At 36.5% G+C, this 20,135-nt stretch overlaps 1 long non-coding RNA gene across 3 annotated transcripts in view; it reads right to left on the reverse strand.

Moving 5' to 3' along the window:
- Positions 1 to 20,135, reverse strand: part of LOC125386462 — a 114,412-nt gene that overhangs the window by 83,381 nt on the left and 10,896 nt on the right. For all 3 annotated transcript variants that reach the window (XR_007226624.1, XR_007226623.1, XR_007226625.1), the window contains exon 4: positions 17,427 to 17,606. This is a non-coding gene — a long non-coding RNA (uncharacterized LOC125386462). The remainder of the gene's footprint in view (positions 1 to 17,426; positions 17,607 to 20,135) is intronic.

Here is a 20,135-nt window from a genome sequence, read left to right on the forward strand (position 1 = left end):
CGAATAAAATAGTATTTATAACGATGCTCTGTAGCTGTATGTTACTTCATACTAACAACTTCCTACTAACAGAAGATTTTATGAATATCAGATGCTGTTATAGCTCTCGTAACTAACCTAACCCGAGTTCTGCTGCGTAAGCCTGGCTAATGAATCCAACTATGTTACAAACTGCCGACAGAATATGCAAATTCATCTTAAAATAGGCAGAACAAAAAGTGCAGTTCGTTATGTCTAGCACGGCTGCTATAAGCTTATCTCGGCTTATTACGCTTATTACGAATGGGAAAATGAAATGAAAAAGAATTTTTTAATCAAACATTTTTATACCTCCTGACAAACTGTTGCTCGTTAACGAAACGAATGTTTAATCCATTAGAAAAAGAGAAGCTTAATCGTTTTCGCGATCTAAATCAAAAAGTGACAAATCGAAATTAAATCGCGAAAGATCGTGACCGACAATGGATGCTGTTCAACATCATTCATCTTGTTTCGAAGTTTCGAAAAACGATAACAGAACGTAATAAATTACTCTGTTAACTCGACCCAAGTCAGTTTTCATAGCGTTTCGCTTCCAGCGTACGATAAAGGTAAAAATTTCCTAAGAGGAATGCGAACTGTTTTTAAATACCAGAAGCATATGAGATTTATCAGAGTAACAGAATTTCAAATATTCAATCTTTGGACTTTCTAATACAAAATTTAGTATTGCAAAATATAGTATTAGTGGGTGATTAATTATGGTAGAAACCAATAGTAAAATCTTCATCGAGAGAAGAAGCCAGCTATTTGTTATTATTTATGTAAAAGAAGATCGAATCATTAAAATTTAATTGGTACCACGTGTGGGAATTCGCCAGCAGCGGATATAAATTAAACGCTATATTTCCAAGCTGAGTTTTACCTGAATTTAGCCGAATATGATCTACCATTTCGCTAATTAAATATCCCTGTGTTTCAACTTTTTCTAGCAATAAATTTAACATATTCTTACAAATTAAGAAAATAATCACAATTGTAAGGTAGACAGAAACTCGCCAGATAACATTAAGCGACCACGTTAAAACAAAATTTGAAATTTGCAATAGTCTAATATCCAACTGTTTGCTCATAAAATCTTCATTGTCTTTCTAAAATCCATCCATCGCTTTTAATTGCTCTGACGGAACGTTAAGGAGCTTCACACAATCAAAGTCCGCCGTAAGAAACCGCAAGTACTAGAAACCAACTATCAGAAGTCACGGAAGATCGATCGAATTAATTGCGTGGTCGACTGTCAATTAACTAATTCTATTAGCGTGCGTCAAAGCGATATTTACGATGATTAATTGTAGACATAGACGACGGTACCGTTAATCGCGCGCATCGGCCACCACCGGTCGTTGAAGGCCCGTTCACAATCGCGTAGTTTCGCCGTGAAAGGAACGGCTCCGTGACGTGATACGCGCTTCGTAATTTCTATAGCAAGTATACGTAATACATCGCGGCACAGCTGCTTCCGGATGCGATCGGTCTCGCTGCCGGAAGTGCCGCCGCGTACATTTTTACGAGCGCAATTTATGCACGTGCGCGGCGACTCGTATTGCGCACGCGCACCCGCCGATTCGCGTTTTACACGGCGATCAAGGGCGAGATTTTCCCGGGGAAACGCTCTATCGAAATGTTTAATAAGAGGGAAAATGGTAAGATGATAAGATAAAGTAGATGATAAGATAATGTTTATAATAACAGGCATGTAAATTTTAAGATGGGAATTACGAGCAAAAAATATTACGAAAATATATGTAAGATATATGTAGCGATAAAACAGAGAATTTCCTCGCAAGGAAATAAATAATATCGTAATACAATTTAAGGGTAGGTAGAATATTTAACAAGGGGGGAGAAACAGGGAGATGATATAATAAAATAGAAAGTGGATAATGTTTGTAATAACGAGGATGCAAAGTTTTAGATGGGAATTGCGAAGAAAATATATGTAATATATATGTAGCGATAAAACAGAGAATTTCCTCGTAAGGAAATAAATAATATCGTAATACAATTTAAGGGTAGGTAGAATATTTAACAAGGAGGTAAATAAGGATATAATAATAAAACAGAAAGTGGGTAATATTCATAATAATGGGAATGTACTAGTTTTAGGTGGAAATTAAACAAGGAAAGTTATGGAAATATTATAGCGACAAAATAAAAAATATTCTCTATAAGAAATACGTGATGTTAACATAGGGAATGCTATGTTTCATAAGGATGTGTTTAATAAGGAGAGAAATAGGGAGATGATAATAAAATATGAAGTAAATAATATTTATAATAGATAGAATGTGATCTTATAGTTAGAGAATAAAGGAGACATATTAGAGAACAATAACAACAGAGAAGGAAATATTCCAAAACTGGATGATATTCTACTGTAGTGGTATATGAGTCAACAGAGTCGGGAGAGACTCATATTGTTGTGCCTTGGAGTGTCAACGTTGTTTTGGTTGGCTAGGTTCGAAGGTAAACGAACTCCGGACAAAACATTATCGCCGTTATTTGTAATCATCAACCAGAGTTACATTTAGACTTTTTGTACGATAATAACACCGGTTGATACAAATAGACGAACGTGCTCTTTAGGACGTTCATTATAGCGAGTCATACAGTTGAATAGCGAGCGTAGAGTTGAACAGTAGCATTGAGCGAGCGATGATAACGACTGGCATACACTGTCTCTGTACTTATATTTAAAGTGATTTTAATATACGCTATTACAATTTTATCACTATAATAAAATAAATGTATCTCTTCGATAAACCAACACGTATAATAATCCAGCTAACTAATATCAGATAGAGAGTACGAGTTTCCTTACTTTTTAAGTTTGTATTGTTTTAAAGTAGCGAATAGAATACATAAGAAAAAGAAAACAAGATATTATACTATAGGTAGAGCATAAATGGAAAATAATAAAGAAAAATAGCGAAACCTCCCTTCTTTCGTTCGAACAGCAACCCTGCGCGATTAATTATCGTTGAAAATAAGTTACCGTATGTACCGATGTACTTAACCACCGTGAAAACGGGGAAAAATTCCAACTGATCATAGATAGCTTGATAAACTGCTTCACGGAATACAATTCGATAATCTATTTCATGGTATTGTATTTAAATTCTATTCGCAATGTAAAGGGGGTAACACAATGCTTGATATATAACATTGTTACATTTCGATTGTTCGTTCGTTTATTAATAATCCCTCGGTATATTCTTTAAATTATTTTGTTGTTAGAGTGAATTAACTTGCTTTCAATTTTCTATCGATGATCATAGATCGCTTGATCATAGATCAACCATCGGATACTTCTTCCTAACACACATGGTTGTACATTATCATCATTCTATCTGTTCAAAGCCAATAATCAAACACACTGATTACATTTCTCTTCGATTTAGATCTTTCGCAATCCTTAAAATCAGTAGGCATCGAAACCATTGTATCAGTCCGTAGTATCATTAAACGCTATAATCGACGGCCATAGTACTATTTTTATACAGCTTCGTTGCTTTCTAATCTCTGAAACAATCATACGTCAATCTTAACCGTCGAAGCAATCCAAACCACGTGGATTATATGGCTTCTCAATTTAATTCCTTTCTAATCTACCAACCAACCATTAACATCAATCGTTCTTACACCTCAAACGATACGATCAACCATTATGAAGCTATTTCTATTTAGTTTCACTTGCTTTCAAGATTTCATACCATCGTGTAGTACAATTAAGTAATTGACCATCTTATATAAATCATCCAGCAAATCATTCTTCTCCAAAGAGAAAAGTAAACTAATTCGCGAACATCAATTTTGAATTGATTGAAGATCAATTACTACAATTTTCCAATCTTCCATACAATCATACACCATCGTCAAACCATCGACTACCACGTCAATCATCCTCCTCTCGATTTAACATTTCTTTAATCGATTAACCTCCCAACATGCAAACACGTCTGGCAAACGTTTCATTCGTATTCGTTGTTTTCAACGTTGACGTGCCTGAGACGCCACGAACAGTACATACTTTTACGTCGAACCATATCAAATGGTATTTTTAGCGCGCATCGAGTCCTATTTCATTTATACGTCAAGGGGGTTAAAAAGTCGCGTATCAAGCACCATAACATTTCTATCTAGTCATCATTTCTATCTAATTTCAATCGTTCTCAATCTTTTACACAATCGAATTTATGATGAAATCTCAAGCCTGCAATCTTTCGTATAATCCTAGTAATTACACGATCGACTACTATAGAGCGTTCCATTTTTATTTAATTATCCCTCAGCCTGCCAATGCTAAAATATGTCATGAAATGATCACGCCATGATTAATCAATTTCTCAATTTTTGTTAATATGGGAATTTACATAGTTTCAAATGAAATTTTGACCGGGCCTTTGGTAAGGTCAATGTTAAACATCTTCTTAAAACATTAGAAATTCCTTTCTGTCAAAAATATTATATTTTGTAGGTATATTCACATTGAATCCCATTTTGAGAATTGTCCAGCTCTTCTAACATAGGAACACTTTGAGATTCCTCTATCGTACTCTATCATAGTTAGACCAATATTGCAACGTGGATCCATAATCTGAACACCATACTTCAGCAACCACGTTGCATAGTTTGGAAGGGTTTGGCACAGGTGTTCACGTACAGTTATCGTGCCTTTTACATGCAATGATTATCGAGCCATAATGTTTACTCTTGGTCTTACGTCACTGGTATGTAGGAGAATAGCTCACGGCATCCTGTTTGCTCACAGAGTGTTCAATGGTTTTAAATGTGAACACTGTGCTGAAATAATCGAGTATTTCAAAATGAATGTCTATCTTCTGTATGCACAGTCTCAGAGTACATCGCTTGGGTACCTTGTCTGACTTAACCGCATTGCCTTAAATACCAACAATGCCACCCATCTATTGTTATATCTCCTCAAACTTGTCGAGCAATTTGTATACCGTGCTTCATCCTAATTCGTAATTAAATCGTAACTTGCATCGCCTAATTTAATATTGAATATTCTAATCTACCTAACTATCAAAGATCTGCATATCTTTCATAAACAGTTTCGACGTATGTCTCAGAGTTCTCGCAGGGCATTCAGTTTTCTATAAGTCTTCACTTTTTTCCGGCTTGCTGCACGTTTGTCACCGTAAAAACTAATCTTCACCGAAACACAGCCTAGAAGCGGACCAAATACGTAGCTACGTATTAAAGAAAACCGCACGAAAATCGGCTCAACGGTTCCCGAGCTACAAGGTAACAAAGAGGCAAACAGACAGACAGAGAGACGTTGCGTTTTAGATGACGTAGAGATGGCACGTCTGGCTGTGCATTACATTGAAATTGAAGAGCAAAATATAGAAACTCAGAGATCGAAGCATAGAAATTGGAGGAGCGAAATGTACAAGTCCGTAGCTACAACGTCGTAAGTACAAGTCGGGGCTAAACACGAAATCCAACGAAACGAACGCGTCGCTCCCTCGCGTTTCCTCCGCTTGCCAGAACTCTAGGAAAAGATTAATCAGCGTCGTGCCGTCTTATCTCTTCGCCACGATAAACTCTACACGAGTACAAGTCCGTAACAATAAGAAACGAGTACCCAATTGCGAGTATCTCCTTTACGTTCACGGGAATCCCCATGAAACGCATAAAGGCGCAGCGGGAACTCGCGGATGGGTCAGGTGTTTTAGGGGGAATGGCGGTATTTAAGCGACTAAGAAACGTTGGCCGCGGTAGCCGAGGGTGGAGAATAGGCGATGCCAGATGGACGAAAGGATAAGATTCTTTATGGTCGGAGATAGACAGATACAAACAGTTTCACGGTGAGTCGGTAACAAGCCGGCCGGTGATCGATGCGAGCGTCCTGCGATGATTTAACTATCCTCGCCGACGCGTCGGAAAATAAATGCTGAATTACTAGCGGTGCAACGTGTTAAGCCCCGTTCACACCTGGCGGATCTTCGTGGATATGGATGGTGGAGAGCCAAGCCGATTCCGTTCAATTCCATCGTGATTCTATGCCGAACTAAATTTCAAATTACATTTGTGCCAGTTTCTTTTATTTGTAGCATACAACGTTATACTTTAACCGGTTATTAAACAACGAAATGATAAACATAGATATATATTTGTTTTTGGTGAAATTAGTTAGAATTTTAATGTTGTTGCTTCGTTACTGTTATTTTTATGCAATTACTATCGTATCGATAAGAAAAGTCGTTATACAGGTTCATGGATTCGTCCACTTAAGGAAAGTTACCGGTTGGTTAAAATACGCGAAGAAGAGTTGCATGCGATAGGACGCAGGTCTTGAGAGTCAGCAAGAATCGCAGTCTTTATTGCGCGATTCAAAACAAAAAGAAAATAAATCAAAGATAGAGAAAGTACGAGAAAAGCAAAAACAGGATTGCACGTGCAACGTCTGGCTCGCTCGATTTTTAACGTCGAAACGATCACATCGCCCGATTACGTCGCACCGCGCGTTCGTTTTTCCAACAATCGTATCGTATCTCGTTTAGAAAAATATCGGATAAAAATGTGCCTCTACTGTCAGTAATTTGTAAACAAAAGCTTTTTACCGCAGTAAAGAAAGCACTTGATCTTGAAAGGGTTAGAGTCTAAACGAGTCTTATGGAAATACGTGAACGTGGATGGCTCGTTGGATCGAAGAATTTCAAGTTACATTTCCTAAGTTCACCGAAATTATGAGACGTTGGAACACGATAACAGAACAAGGGAAGAGCGGTAGAAAAAGGATAAAGAGACTGACGATTCAAAAGTATTGGGTGAATAGAAAATTTCATTTCCAGGTGGATCAAACGCAACATTTCCATTTAACAAGTGTAAACGGGGCTTTACGTCGCTGCCTCTGGAAAACCCCCTAGCGTAATGCAAGCTTATCTGCGAGCTAGAACTAGTATTTATTGCGATGCTGACGCAGGCTGCGTCGTGTTTGACGTTAAGTACCGAGCTGGAAATAAATGTTAATAAAGCGGTCGGTGGTTGGAATACGCGATGAAATGAGTTGGGAATGTTAGGCCATAGTGAATTCCAGTGCTTGCGATACTTTGGTACTCGGTGACAGCAGTTGGATTAAAGTGTGTCGTTTTTCCACCGAGAATAAATGCTTCAATAAGTGATTGAAACGGACAGGAAGAAACAGGTTGAGGATCATTGGACGACGGCTCCTGGTAGTTAGGAACAGTCATTGGAGACAGATAGTAGTTTTTCGAAGTTGCAACGGATGCTAATAGAGCAACAGATGGTTGAGATGCTTGCTATTACTGAATAGTTTTCACTCTTAAGAGTATTACTGACGCAACGCAAATTTATATTGAATACCATTAAAGTCATCTTTAAACCATATTTAATCACATACCTCTAAATCAATTAAAATTTCCAAAGCATTTTTTTCAAATTAATTAGAAGCGTGGAATTAATTAAAATCTAGAGGAAATGAAGAGTAATATACGAATAGCAATACGAGTGGCTTCTAAAGAATTATAAACCGATACATAACTCTGGCAAATCAATAAAAACCGTAAGAGTATTCTTTCCAAATAAATTAAAAGCGAGAAATTAATTAAAACCAAGGCAGACAACGGACGTACACGGATAACAACAATAATTCAATAGCATTAAAATCAGCCCTAAACGATCGCATCCAATACGTGCCTCTATTAAATTAATTAAAACTCTAAAAATATCCTTCCTACTACAAACTATCATCTACCTAGTCTAAAAAAAAGGACTCGTCAATCCAAGAAAGAAGCTTCGGTTTACAAAAAAGAAAAAAAGAGAGGAAGCTTCGCGTGACAAAGGACGGAAAGAAGAAAGAGAAACATAACGTGACATTCCATACTCTACACTTCTCCTAAGAATAATTCTCTCTGTCCCATCCCTAAACGACCATACTCGATCGGATACCTCTGCCATCTTCGCTCGTAAAAACTTATATTTAATCAGTATGCCGCTACCGCGAGCGGGACGCTTTACGATTTATCCCGAGTCGTTTGATTGAACGCTTTACGACAATCTTTCCTCTTCTCCAGTGCCTGCACTCTCGTTCGCTCTCTTTATCCTTCTTTCCTGGTCGATTTAATTCCCTGTCGGAACGCTGGAAGATGGGGTCGGTTCGTTATCGCGAAACACCGGCGTTGAGAGCGAAATAATGCGTCGTGGGCGCAGATAACCGGTTTTACACGCGTGTCAACGATAGTCAAAGCCCCGCCTTAATCATTCTAATGTGCCCTGAACCTCCTTCGTTCACCGTTCACGGCTTCTTATTTCCCAAGACGGCCCCGGACCGTCGAAAATTACGATAACAGGGTAATCGTTCTCGATGCGACACGAGCCGGCCTCCAATGCTTACCCCCTATGGTAAAATGGCGCCGTTTTATCGGCCATTCAGAGGCCACGTGAAACCCGAATGACGGTTTAGCAAACTGTATGGCTGCAAAAAAGTTCCAATTAAATTTTATGTTTCATTAAGCGAGCTTGAGTAGATTGCTTATAGCGAGGAATTTATAATTTCTCCTCCCTTACATATTTGGAAATTTAATGAAGATTTCACAATTTTTTTCATTTCGCGTGCTTCTTGAATAATATGCATTTATGGTACGTATGCCCTGTGTGATAAAGATGATATGTGTGATATGGTTTATCTGCGCCAAGATAAATAAAGGACATAGTTCGATGTAAAGTAGTTCTTCTATCTTTCGTTAATTACGATTTTATTGATTCGACGATTGTAAATCGTAGGATCGTAAATAAAGCGTAATTAGTAGCGCGGTAACTACAGAGAGCATATATCCTTTACAAGCGATGCATTTTCTTATCAGCTTCTATATTGCCCTCCAGTAACATCAAATTTGTGTATCCTTCTGAAGGCATACTATATTATAGTATAATAGTAATAATAATATTAAAACATACTATATTTGGATCTAGTTAATTAATATATAGATGCTGTAATGCTAGCAACTGTATAGGCAGTTTGATGCTGTTTCTTTTTATAAAAACAATCACAAATAAACATCTTCGATCCCATTCTCGTTGCAGCTTCGAATAGCTGATAATGTTGAAGCTGAATAATGAACTGATCACACGTTGATGTAATGAGATCGAAAGTTAAAAGTGTAGAAGAAGAAAGCACGTTGCGAAAGAAACGAATTTTCAAAAGCACCGAACGCGGATGCCCAGACGATAATTTATAGCGTATCGAGATCGAGGCAGCACCGATCGCGATAAATCTCGATCTTTATGGTGATCTGATGCGCGCACGCCACATGCTCTATGGTTATATCCGCCCACTTTCGACCCCATCGACATCCGCCCTCTCGCGATACATGCTATTTATTTTCCCATCTTGGCCCCCACGACGCGTCTTTCTTTTTCTCTTCTTTCCTTCTTTTCTTCCTCTCTTCGAACGCTCGACTCCTCGAGATTTGCCGGAAGATCGCGGTTCCCTCCGTTTATTTTCACCGTTTCGTTTCGTTTCGTCCATTGTGTGCCACGTGCAGAAAGTGTCAACGGTCTTTGTGCTATTGTGGTTATTGCGCAGGTACATTACTCGAGCGACAGTGAATTGGAAATTATCTTGTACATTGTTTTACATATATTTGTATATTCTTATTTTGCATATATTTTGCACATAATTATATTGTGTCTATATGTATGTATATATAATGTATAGAATATAACATATAATATATGTGTACAATATATACAACATATTTATATGTATAATAATTAATTAATATATATATGATAATTGTATATATACAAATATTAATATATAATATAATAATACAATATATATATACACACACACAATCATATTGTATCTCGTGGCTTTAAATCACTAGGACCTACACATAGGCTATAAACGTTCTTTCATAGTAACACTAACACACTCCTAATATTGTACTGTCCACTGACCAGGCCCATTTTAGAATATCACTGTATTATCCGATAGTCTTACTGGAAATCGCGTAGTTGCAAAATTGGGAGTGTTCGACATAAATTCCTTAGACTCGGAGCTAAACGACTGGAGTCTGTTCTACGTCTGCTGTTTCTCGCATTTATGACGCGGTTCTTAGCGATTTGAATCTTCAATCATTGAGCAGTAAAGGGACAACGTATGGCATCATTTGTGTTTGTAAGACATTCGAGATAGTCGGCAACAGTTGGCACATGTTTGCCACTTATTTTACTACAAATCTACATGAGCTACATATAAGACAAACCCACGTAACGGAAACCGGTAAATAAAGCCAAATTTATTAGAATGTTGCAATAAACGCGCAAACGAGTAGATCCTCGCTACCTACATCTACCTGACAGTGTAACGCTCGATATATACACTGTAACCTAACTTCAAAGGATCCTCCAAGAGATATAATTCCACTTATAATACCATTACTCAAAATCCAGCCACCTGCAAGATCTTGCGTACAGCCTGCAACTAAAAGAACAAAGTGGGAAAAAAGGCAAGTTACAAGGAGCAAAAAAGAAATCACTTTTCGTGAGATTCAAGTTGGGAACGATTCAAACCTGATCTCGAATGGTTGGCGAGGAAGCGCAACCGCATAGGCGCGGACAAATTACACGGCGGTGCTCACGGCGGTGCATCGATTTATGTCGACGCAAACAGTGTAACAGTTAAGCCTTAACTGTTAAGGTCTCGCTGGCATTAGCATAATACGTTGGCCGATCGATTATTTCAATAAATGTAATCGGAACCGGCATTTAGCGGAACTCACTGCATCAGATAAGCTCGGATGGGGAATAATGAACCGCGTTTTAAATTCCCCGCATCCTCTTTTTCTACTCCTTTACATATTCATTGACGCTATCACCAACACACGTGGTCCATTCGACGTTTTTCAATCTTCTGGATGGCAATTCATCATGTAGTCTGTTTGGACGTTTCGAAATTCTGGAATATTCCCTTGCTTTAGTAATTCTGGAATAATGTATGTATGTATATATGTATTTATGTATGTATTATTTATTGTCATTTGGAATATCTGTTACAATTTTCCAGTTACGCGTATGCTTCAAAGTTGCACGCTTTACACTTATTTTCTTTCCATTTGCTTATCTATGATCTGAAGTTCCAGAGTTTAGCTTTCATTTTAAATTATATTAATATAGCAAGGGGATGAAAATTAATTTCCCCTGCAGTATCGAAGGTAAAAATTGAAAATGTATAAACTGTTATATATTCGACTGATGTTTACTGTTTAATAAATTGTAGCAATATAATTGTGATATTACCGATATCGTGTATTGGTGTCTTTTATTAATATCATAAAACAATATCAAACGGGCTTCGAAAATTATTTATTGATTTTTCATTAGCTGTTAATGACTTTCAGTAACGAGAATTAAAACCAAATAGACCATTAAATACATGAGTTAATAGCTACTAAATCGTAATAATATAATTGTACCTATTAATACTAATACATAATATTACACGTTCTCATAAAATACACCTATTAATACCATCAGTAGTTATCAAACGAGCCTTGTAATGTAACCTCCTGTACAGTGAAATACTTACTCGAAATAATTACTTGCTCGCCATTTTTTTCAACTTGACAAAATATGCACTGATAAACATTCAACCAATTAATGTTTAATAACTAGAATAAATCGTAGCAGAAGCAATATAATGTGTTCCAATGAAATTCGCCTATTAATACCATAAACCGATTCAAACGAGCTTTGAAAATTCTTTGCTAATTTTTCATTACCTGTTATTGACTTTCCATAATGAGAATTAGAAATATTTAGATCATTAAAGGTACGAACTAATATCTGATAAATCGTAACAATAAAATTGTACCTATTAATACATAATATCGCATAATATTACATACTTTCGTAAAGTACACCTATTAATACCATCAGTGGCTATCAAACGACCATTAAAATATGACCTGCGCGTTGAAAGCGTTAATTCAAGAATCTTGTCCGATCGCATGAAAAGAACGTCATTGAGGACGCGGCTGGAGATATATCGCCATGAAGCTCGGCTCGTCCGGCATTTCACGAGATCTTTAAATCAAATCGAAGCTTTGGTGGTGTCAGGACGAGCAAGATGCATCCCTCTTCAAACCGGAAGGAAGCATTTCGCGCGTTCGTTTTCACGATCGAGTTTAACTACCTCCTCGCGGTTCACAGTCGATTATGAACTTTAATTTTTATAGGGTGATCAAAACGATCGTTGGCTACTAACAAAGTCACGAATACGAGTTGCTTGGTCTGTTATAGAATGGCTAACGTTTGAAAGATACAGGAAGTTCTCCGCTTTATTCGTAGCGCTATAGTGGAAACAGAGTAGGACTAAAATAGAAAGAGTAAAGTAGAAATAGCTAATCGCAAGGGTAAGATGCGGAAATGTGGAGGAGGGAAATTGTTACTGATCGGAAAAGGCGAATGAGCAAACCGTACACGTATTTTACCTAGTTTCGATGTAGACGCCTTAAAAGTCTCATAAGCACTGCTATAGCTCAGATGCTACTAAGAGAGGATTATATGGCAGAAGGTGACATAAAGAGGTGAGATTAAGAGGTTTGCAGGAAAAGCGTAAGGATGGTATAAGTAACCAACTAATCGTAAGTCACAGGTAGATATGTAACAGGTAACATATAAGTTAAGTATAGGATAGTACATAGTATATAGTATATAGTACATTATACGACAGTATAATAATAGTAGTAGTATAATAGATAGTATAAGAGAAATAAAGATATACGTATATGTTTAATTTTTAGTATTAGATATAACGTGGTATGTGTTTGGGATGGGAATGTGAGTGGGTGTGGGTTATCGTATGTGGTAAATGATCTAAGAATCGTACTGCGATGAGTGGGAGTTGGAAATGTGTAAGCCGAGTGCATTTTGTGGCCTGTGAAATCGAAAACTAAATAAATTGCATTACTATTGGGGTAGAAATAAATCTGAAGAGGATGACGTTCGCTATGATTCACATATGAAACCTAATTAAGAAGAAAGATATGCCATAATTGTATTTAGAATTATAGAAGATTTACTAATTATAGTATTTTATCGGAAATTTTATACAAAGGTAAATTTACTATAACGAAATAGGTTGAATAAAAATCATGTATAATTAATTCATGAAAAATAGTACGCTAAATATTAATTATATCAATTAATTGATCATTATATTGAAATTATAATTAACTTATAGGGAGGCTTGTAATTACCTTTATAATGATTGTATTTTATGTCTCTAAAATAATTATAGTATTGCTAAAAAAAAAAATGAATGAAAGTAAGACACGAATGCCCTCGCCCTTTATGATCTCGCGTAATTTTCAGTGAATGAAATAATTACAGACAATGGTGATTTTTATTCAATCCACGTAGTAATTATCGCTCCAGTTTACGACTGTATGAAATTTCTAATAAAACGCACAGTTACCGTAATTACACTGAAGGAGTTTCAACTCTGTTAATTTGTGATAAATTAGGTATGAAATTATTTTAGAGGTTTATAGATACTCATGCTATTAATATCCACATACATACTCATAAATTCGCTCGTATCATTTACTGTTGCCCTATGGAATTTTTCTCGATAATTTAAACCAACTTAGAGAGGAAATCATACTTTCAACAATAACTACAATACATAAATATATGTAAGGAAATGACATATATTTTCGTAACACGTCTAAGAAACTAGGAATGACTTAACATCTGCATTTATATGCAACTAAATGAACGTAATGTTCCATTTATATCGTTATATCAGTAATCAACACGCGCTTCTACATTCGTCTCTAATTAAAATTCAGAAATAACTCAATTACTTCGATCTTATGCCTGCTAACCACGTACTACCGACGAACCTTGCCTTGAAATATCCTGTTATATAATCTAACCACAGCGTAGGCATGTAATATCATTATACAGCTAAAAATGTGATACAGGATTGTAGAAATTTTGATTGGAAATTCTTCAGACAGAAATTTCTTTACAAGAAGAAAAGTTTTACAAAGTAAGAAAGAAAAGTTTTACAATTTTCACTGACTTCAGAATTAATAACGTTCTTCTTTTACTGTATACACCAGAGTCCTCTTCCACAATAATTTGATGGACAATTAATGGGACCAATGGATTGGCAAGTTGCAAAGTGTATGTCGTGAAAATCTAAAAAGTAGAAAAATGTAAAAAATATTCAATTTTATTGCTTCAGTTATGTTAACAAAAATATGAAGATAAATAACAATTCACAATGTATCTATAAACCTCTCATTCACGATTTTAGTATATCTTATTTTATTGTATTTTTATTCAATGCATACTTGTGTTATTGAATTTTATTTGTCAAATGATATAGGCACATACCTTGTAACTTGTAACAATTATTCATAAAAATCCGTTTCTTTCGTTATCAGACTTGTTGCTGTTCTCAAGATAATGTATTCCTATCGATAATTTGTAATTCCACTTGTAAAATTTCACTAACAAAATTATACTTGGACTGTGTTCGAATTTCGAATATTACTTATTGCAGAGGACTTCCCGTTAAAATTGCTCGTATTAATACGTGGAAGAAAACGAGGAAAGGAAAAAAAGGACAAGATTTTTCACCTGATCGGCGTCGCTATTAAGCTTCCAATTAGGGTCATGTTGTACAACGCTCGGAATAATTAGGGGATCGAGTTCTTACGATCTATACGATCAGATACGAACTGTGTAGTATACGACACGTTACACAATTTTGTGGATCGTTTAACTCGTTCAGGATCGCACTGAATTTTTTTTTGGAAAATTACATCCAACGACACGGTTCTCCAGGAGTCGTTAACTTATTTTTTATTATTACCTCCATTTAAATGTTATGTAAAACGCACGAGAGGCGATCACTGTGACACGTTAACGAAGCGATAAAAATGATTTTCCCTAACGAGTATAATTATCTGCTAGAAACTGTTGCCTTTAAAAAAGACAAGCGCGTTTTCTAGATTTTAATAGAAAAATAATAGAATTGTTTCAACCTATAATAAATTATCTATAGTACAGAGAAGAAAATCTATGTCTTAAGGAATACTTAATAATAAACTAAATAATTTTCTTCAATGGAAGAATCGTTATTCGCCTGTATGTAAGAAATGAGTTTAGAAATAGCTTTCCAACAATGTACAATACAGAGATTAATTCTGAACTTAAGACTCGAACGACACTTTCCTAATTTCCGAACAGATGTTCAGCGTGAAATTTGCAATCAGTAGAAACTCCAACTTGAAATCCACGATAAATATTCTATGACGATATGTTCTTTGAAGCAATACACTCCTCATCCGGTAATCTTAATCAGACAGACAATAAATCTACGCGATACATTAATTCGATTCTTGATAAGTAATTTGTTCCTCTGCATGTACAATACTTCAGCCATGGATCGGTATCATTCATCATTCTAAATGTAATCGTTCCATCTTCTTGTTCGTTTAATTACGAAATATCGTGTACTAAAGGAAGTGATGGGAAAAATTTATTTTTTAATTTAATTCTTAATATGTATGACAGCAGAGGTGTGAAATAAAATGAATTGTTGTGTTTTTCGAGATTGGTAGAAACTTTGAATGTATTCAACGACATAATGTTGATATATATTGTAAGAAACAATTTGTTAGGATGAAATATTATTCTTCGCAAATGATATAATAAAACGTAAGAGCCTATTTAATAGATGAAAATACATAGTGCCTAATTTTGCAAAATAGAATCAAGCCATTAAATGTTAATAAAAAGAAATTTGGAATATTTGGAATTTTATTCATATTGCATTGTACGAATGCATAAAAATCAGATAAAATAATATCACATAGACAAAAATTTAAGAAAAACACGCTTGGAAAGAAAAAATGTAAAGTATCGGGAATAACTGGTTTAATAAATTATTACAATTTCCATATAAAATTTCTATGTGTAAAAAAAAGATACTGAAACAATAATTACTAAAGCTATTAAACCCATTATATGGCCTGTTCTTCAGTTAATAACATTGTACAGCGAAGAATTTTGCGAGCGAACGGTACAGCATTAACAAGCACAATTTTCAATATGTATAATCTAAACTAGTTTACAATTAGAGTAAACCAAGATATCAGGTTCCTTCTTTGGAATCAAGGTCATCCAGTAAACGTGGAAAAAATTAAGTATTAAAAATCTAATTACAAGCTCTGATGAAAACATTAAGTACACAGTCCTCCTTTTTCAACTCATTTATAATCAATAATTATGTTGGTGGGGCATTAAAATCTCAAACTTCTTTTTAACCATAAAAAAGATAAAAAAAGATAAAAAAAAAAGATCATCTCAATACGTAAAAGATAGGAATTTAAAGAGATAGCACAGAGTTACATAGCAATATTGTTTCTTTCTTAATTGAAAGTAAATTATAACATTAGTATAATGAGCCCCTTTCTTTTATTAAGTTCTCGTCTGAGAATCAAAAAGCTAACAAACAAATATTCCCTGCTTTCCATTCTACAGAATTTTCTAATCGAGCCCATTAAATCTAAAAGACATACCATAGTAGCCATATCAAGATCGTCAAGCTACACTCAATGGGCAGCCAGACCAATCTTTCATCCAGGCGAACGAAGAAGGACCGAGGAGCAAAGACAGCAAAGGCTACTAAACCTATCAAACACTTCCTTTTTTCCAAAGAATTTACCGATTAAAGGAAACTCTGAAGGACGCGGTAAATTAACAATATCAAGATCATCAAGCTCACTCAATGGGTAGGCAGATCGATTCTTCATCCAGGCCAACGAAGAAGGTCCGAGGAACAAAGACAGCAAAAGCTACGAAACCTATCAAATATTTCCTTCTCTCCAAAGAATTTTCCAATTAAGGGGAAATCTGAAAGACGCGTTAAATTAACAATATCAAGATCGTCAAGCTGGTTCAATGAGCAGGCAGATCGATCTTTCATCCAAGCTAACGAACAAGTACCAAGGAACAAAGGAGGCAAAAACTCTACTTAACTTATCAAATACTTCCTTGTTTTCAAAGAATTTCCCAATCAACGCCATTCAAATGTGAAAGACGCGCTAAATTAACAATATCAGGATCAACGAGCTCGCTGAATGGGCAGCCATACGAATCCTTCATCCAAGCCAACGAAGATGTACTGAGGTGGAAAGAAAGCAAAAAGTTACTCATCCAAGCCAATGAAAAAAGACTAACGAAGAATGAAACAGTGAGACAAAGTAAAACAAGTTTCGTTCTAAAATGAAGAAAAAGAGGGGGAGGGGAGGGGGGAAAAAGGAGCGACGAGGCAAGTTCTCGTTTTCTATATTCTTCCTAGCGACTGTACTCACCTTCTAGCACCCTCGTAGGGACCCAGTCACGTTTTTACCTGTGCCTCTCTGCTCCCTCGTGTCCCGGTGCTCTCTATCCGTCTCTCTTCGCGCGATGCCAGTCACCGGCCCTGACTCCTGCCGGCTCGCCGTTACGCTGTTAAACGAGCGAATCGCCAGTAGCTATCGGCTCGGCCGCATCTGGAAAGAATAAAGTACACGTTACGAAGGGTAAGCAAGCAGTCGTGCAGCAATGCAAGCCGGGACTAACGTAGACTGCATAAGTAATAGGGCCGCGGGCTGACTACGCTTCTCTTCTTTCCGCTAGCGGATACACACAGCTAAAACCCGACCAAGGATCGAACTCCGTCATCCCTCGATCGTTTCCGTGACCGAGTAACCCTCCAGGTGTAGTTGGAGGCGTTCTAGTCGACTTGTTATACGGATTGAAATGTGAGCACGTAAGTTAAATGACAGGAGCGAGCGTCCGAGCACGTCTGACGATGCGGATAGTTGTTTGGCTACATGTTGCGAGTGTTATCGAGTGGAAGAGAAGGTTTTCAGGACTTTTGGTTTGGTTTGGTTTTGCATTAGGCTATGGTAGGGCTTCGTTGATCTGAATTTATCGAGAACCAAGCGGTTAGTATAACAGGATTAGTATAACAGGATCGAAATTGTCAAATAGATGGATTTTATTCGTTGATAGAAATTCATGTAATCAGGCACTAGTAAAATTTTACTGAAGATAAGTTCAGAGATAGTGGATGTTGAAAGTTGGCTTGCGATTATTGGTTAATGTTGATCATTGTACAATTTGTTTCGCTATCACTGGTTAAGAACTGGAACAGTTTCAGCCGTAACGTTGTGATTTCAATGTTACACTTGCTATATTTCAATAAGAAATCATAATACGTTCAAGTTTACAAGCCCAAGTAGCAGATTCATTATCGTGAAATTATGCATATCGAATCTCAGGATTTACCGTAATTTAAAATCTTCTCGCGGAAGGATACACAATGATAGCAAAATACTGCCAAGGGCAAATTCCATAGAAAATACTTTTATTTTAAATAGACATTTTTTTAACCGCGGGAAATTGCAGTAGATCAAACTGCTTGAAACTTCAGAATACCATCATGATCTATCATTTTCTCCACAAAGTATACGCAGCCACGACATAAAAACGCCACGGGCAAATTACACGAAGAACATTTTCATTTTAATTCAAGGTATTACATAAAAATTCATTTGCCCATACGACGCGGCATTTTCAAAAAATTCCAATTCGTTAGCATAAGACTGCCTCGAACCTCGGAATACCACCACGATCTATCATTTTACCGAGAATGAATATACAATGACTGGTCTACGACGCCAAAGGGAAATTATATTGCCCGCAAACTAGAATACGCGCTCGAACAACCAAATGGAGACTTCAACGAGTGGAGACGAAGAATTCGCTCGCGGTCGAGTAGCATCAACAAGACGATATTCCAGAATCATGCTAGGTAATGATTTCAGGCATCTTTGCTACCACAAGCAAACAACCGAAAGCGTGCTTCATTTCCATTCAAATGACTTCGTTCTCGGACTATAGTACACTGATTCCTGACCTGGCTCAATCTTTTTCCATGGTTATTTCGAGTCATTTGACGAAAATGATGTGAACGTGAAGATAGCGCAGTTTTGTTGAGGTAATAATATGAGGCAGGTTTTTGTTCAATGAAAATTGTATCACGTAGCAAAAGGATTGTGGCGACGTAATGGTAACCACACATACATATCGAAATAATTTTATGGCAGCTCTTGTGGTTTCAAGGATAATTTTATGGCGGATTTTATTGCGTGCTACACCGCAAGAATTTCATTGGCACACAAGTGTTCGCCTATGGGACTCGGATCGTAATTTCTGGATTATTAGCCCAATCCTGACGAGTCTATAGATTTTATGAATATCGAGGATTCAGAACGTTTCTAGGATATCTAGGACTTTAAGGACTCTACGAGTGTTTACAGTTAAAATCAAAATCCATACACCTAGGATTATAAAGATCTCGTTTCTTTAGGTGCTTTAAAGAAATATACATTAAATAATTATTGAACAATTAGATTAAATCTTCAAAAATTGCTTATAAACGTTTACCTATTACGAGTACTAATTACATGAGAGGTAGCCGTATAATACAGCTTAAATGGCAGCAAAACTTCCATCACAGGGGTAATCCTTTCAGGTAAAACGCTTTTCAAATACATCATCCGATCTGAACTTCACCATTTCAGCATCTACAACAGGAAGCTATTATGGAAACCCTTGTAACGAGTCTACAAATAGGTTCCAAACAGAACGCCAGTCTATTTTGCTCTTTTTTCTCATCCATTTCTTTTCTTCTGCCTCCTTCGTTCCTCCTTCTCTCAGTTTAATTACAACGCTACACCCTAATCGGTAAACGTCTAACACTTAAACGCCACACAGAAACGGTGTTTCGTCCATCAGCAACCGCGAATCCATCATTACACCCATCAGTCCATTACTTCGATCCCTTCATTTAATCCAATTAGCCGAAAGATGCTGCAGATATCCGATCCCCTAATTGTTTCCAGCGTCATAGATCAAGACGCTTTCACAGTGCTTTGCAACGGTGCCACCCTTGTAACCGGCGTGAACGATTTACGCGACACGGACAGAGAAGGAAGCTTCACAATGAAACGTGTGATTACCGATTTCAAGAC

Source organism: Bombus terrestris, chromosome 15 (assembly GCF_910591885.1).
Source record: "Bombus terrestris chromosome 15, iyBomTerr1.2, whole genome shotgun sequence".
Classification (NCBI taxonomy): domain Eukaryota; kingdom Metazoa; phylum Arthropoda; class Insecta; order Hymenoptera; family Apidae; genus Bombus; species Bombus terrestris.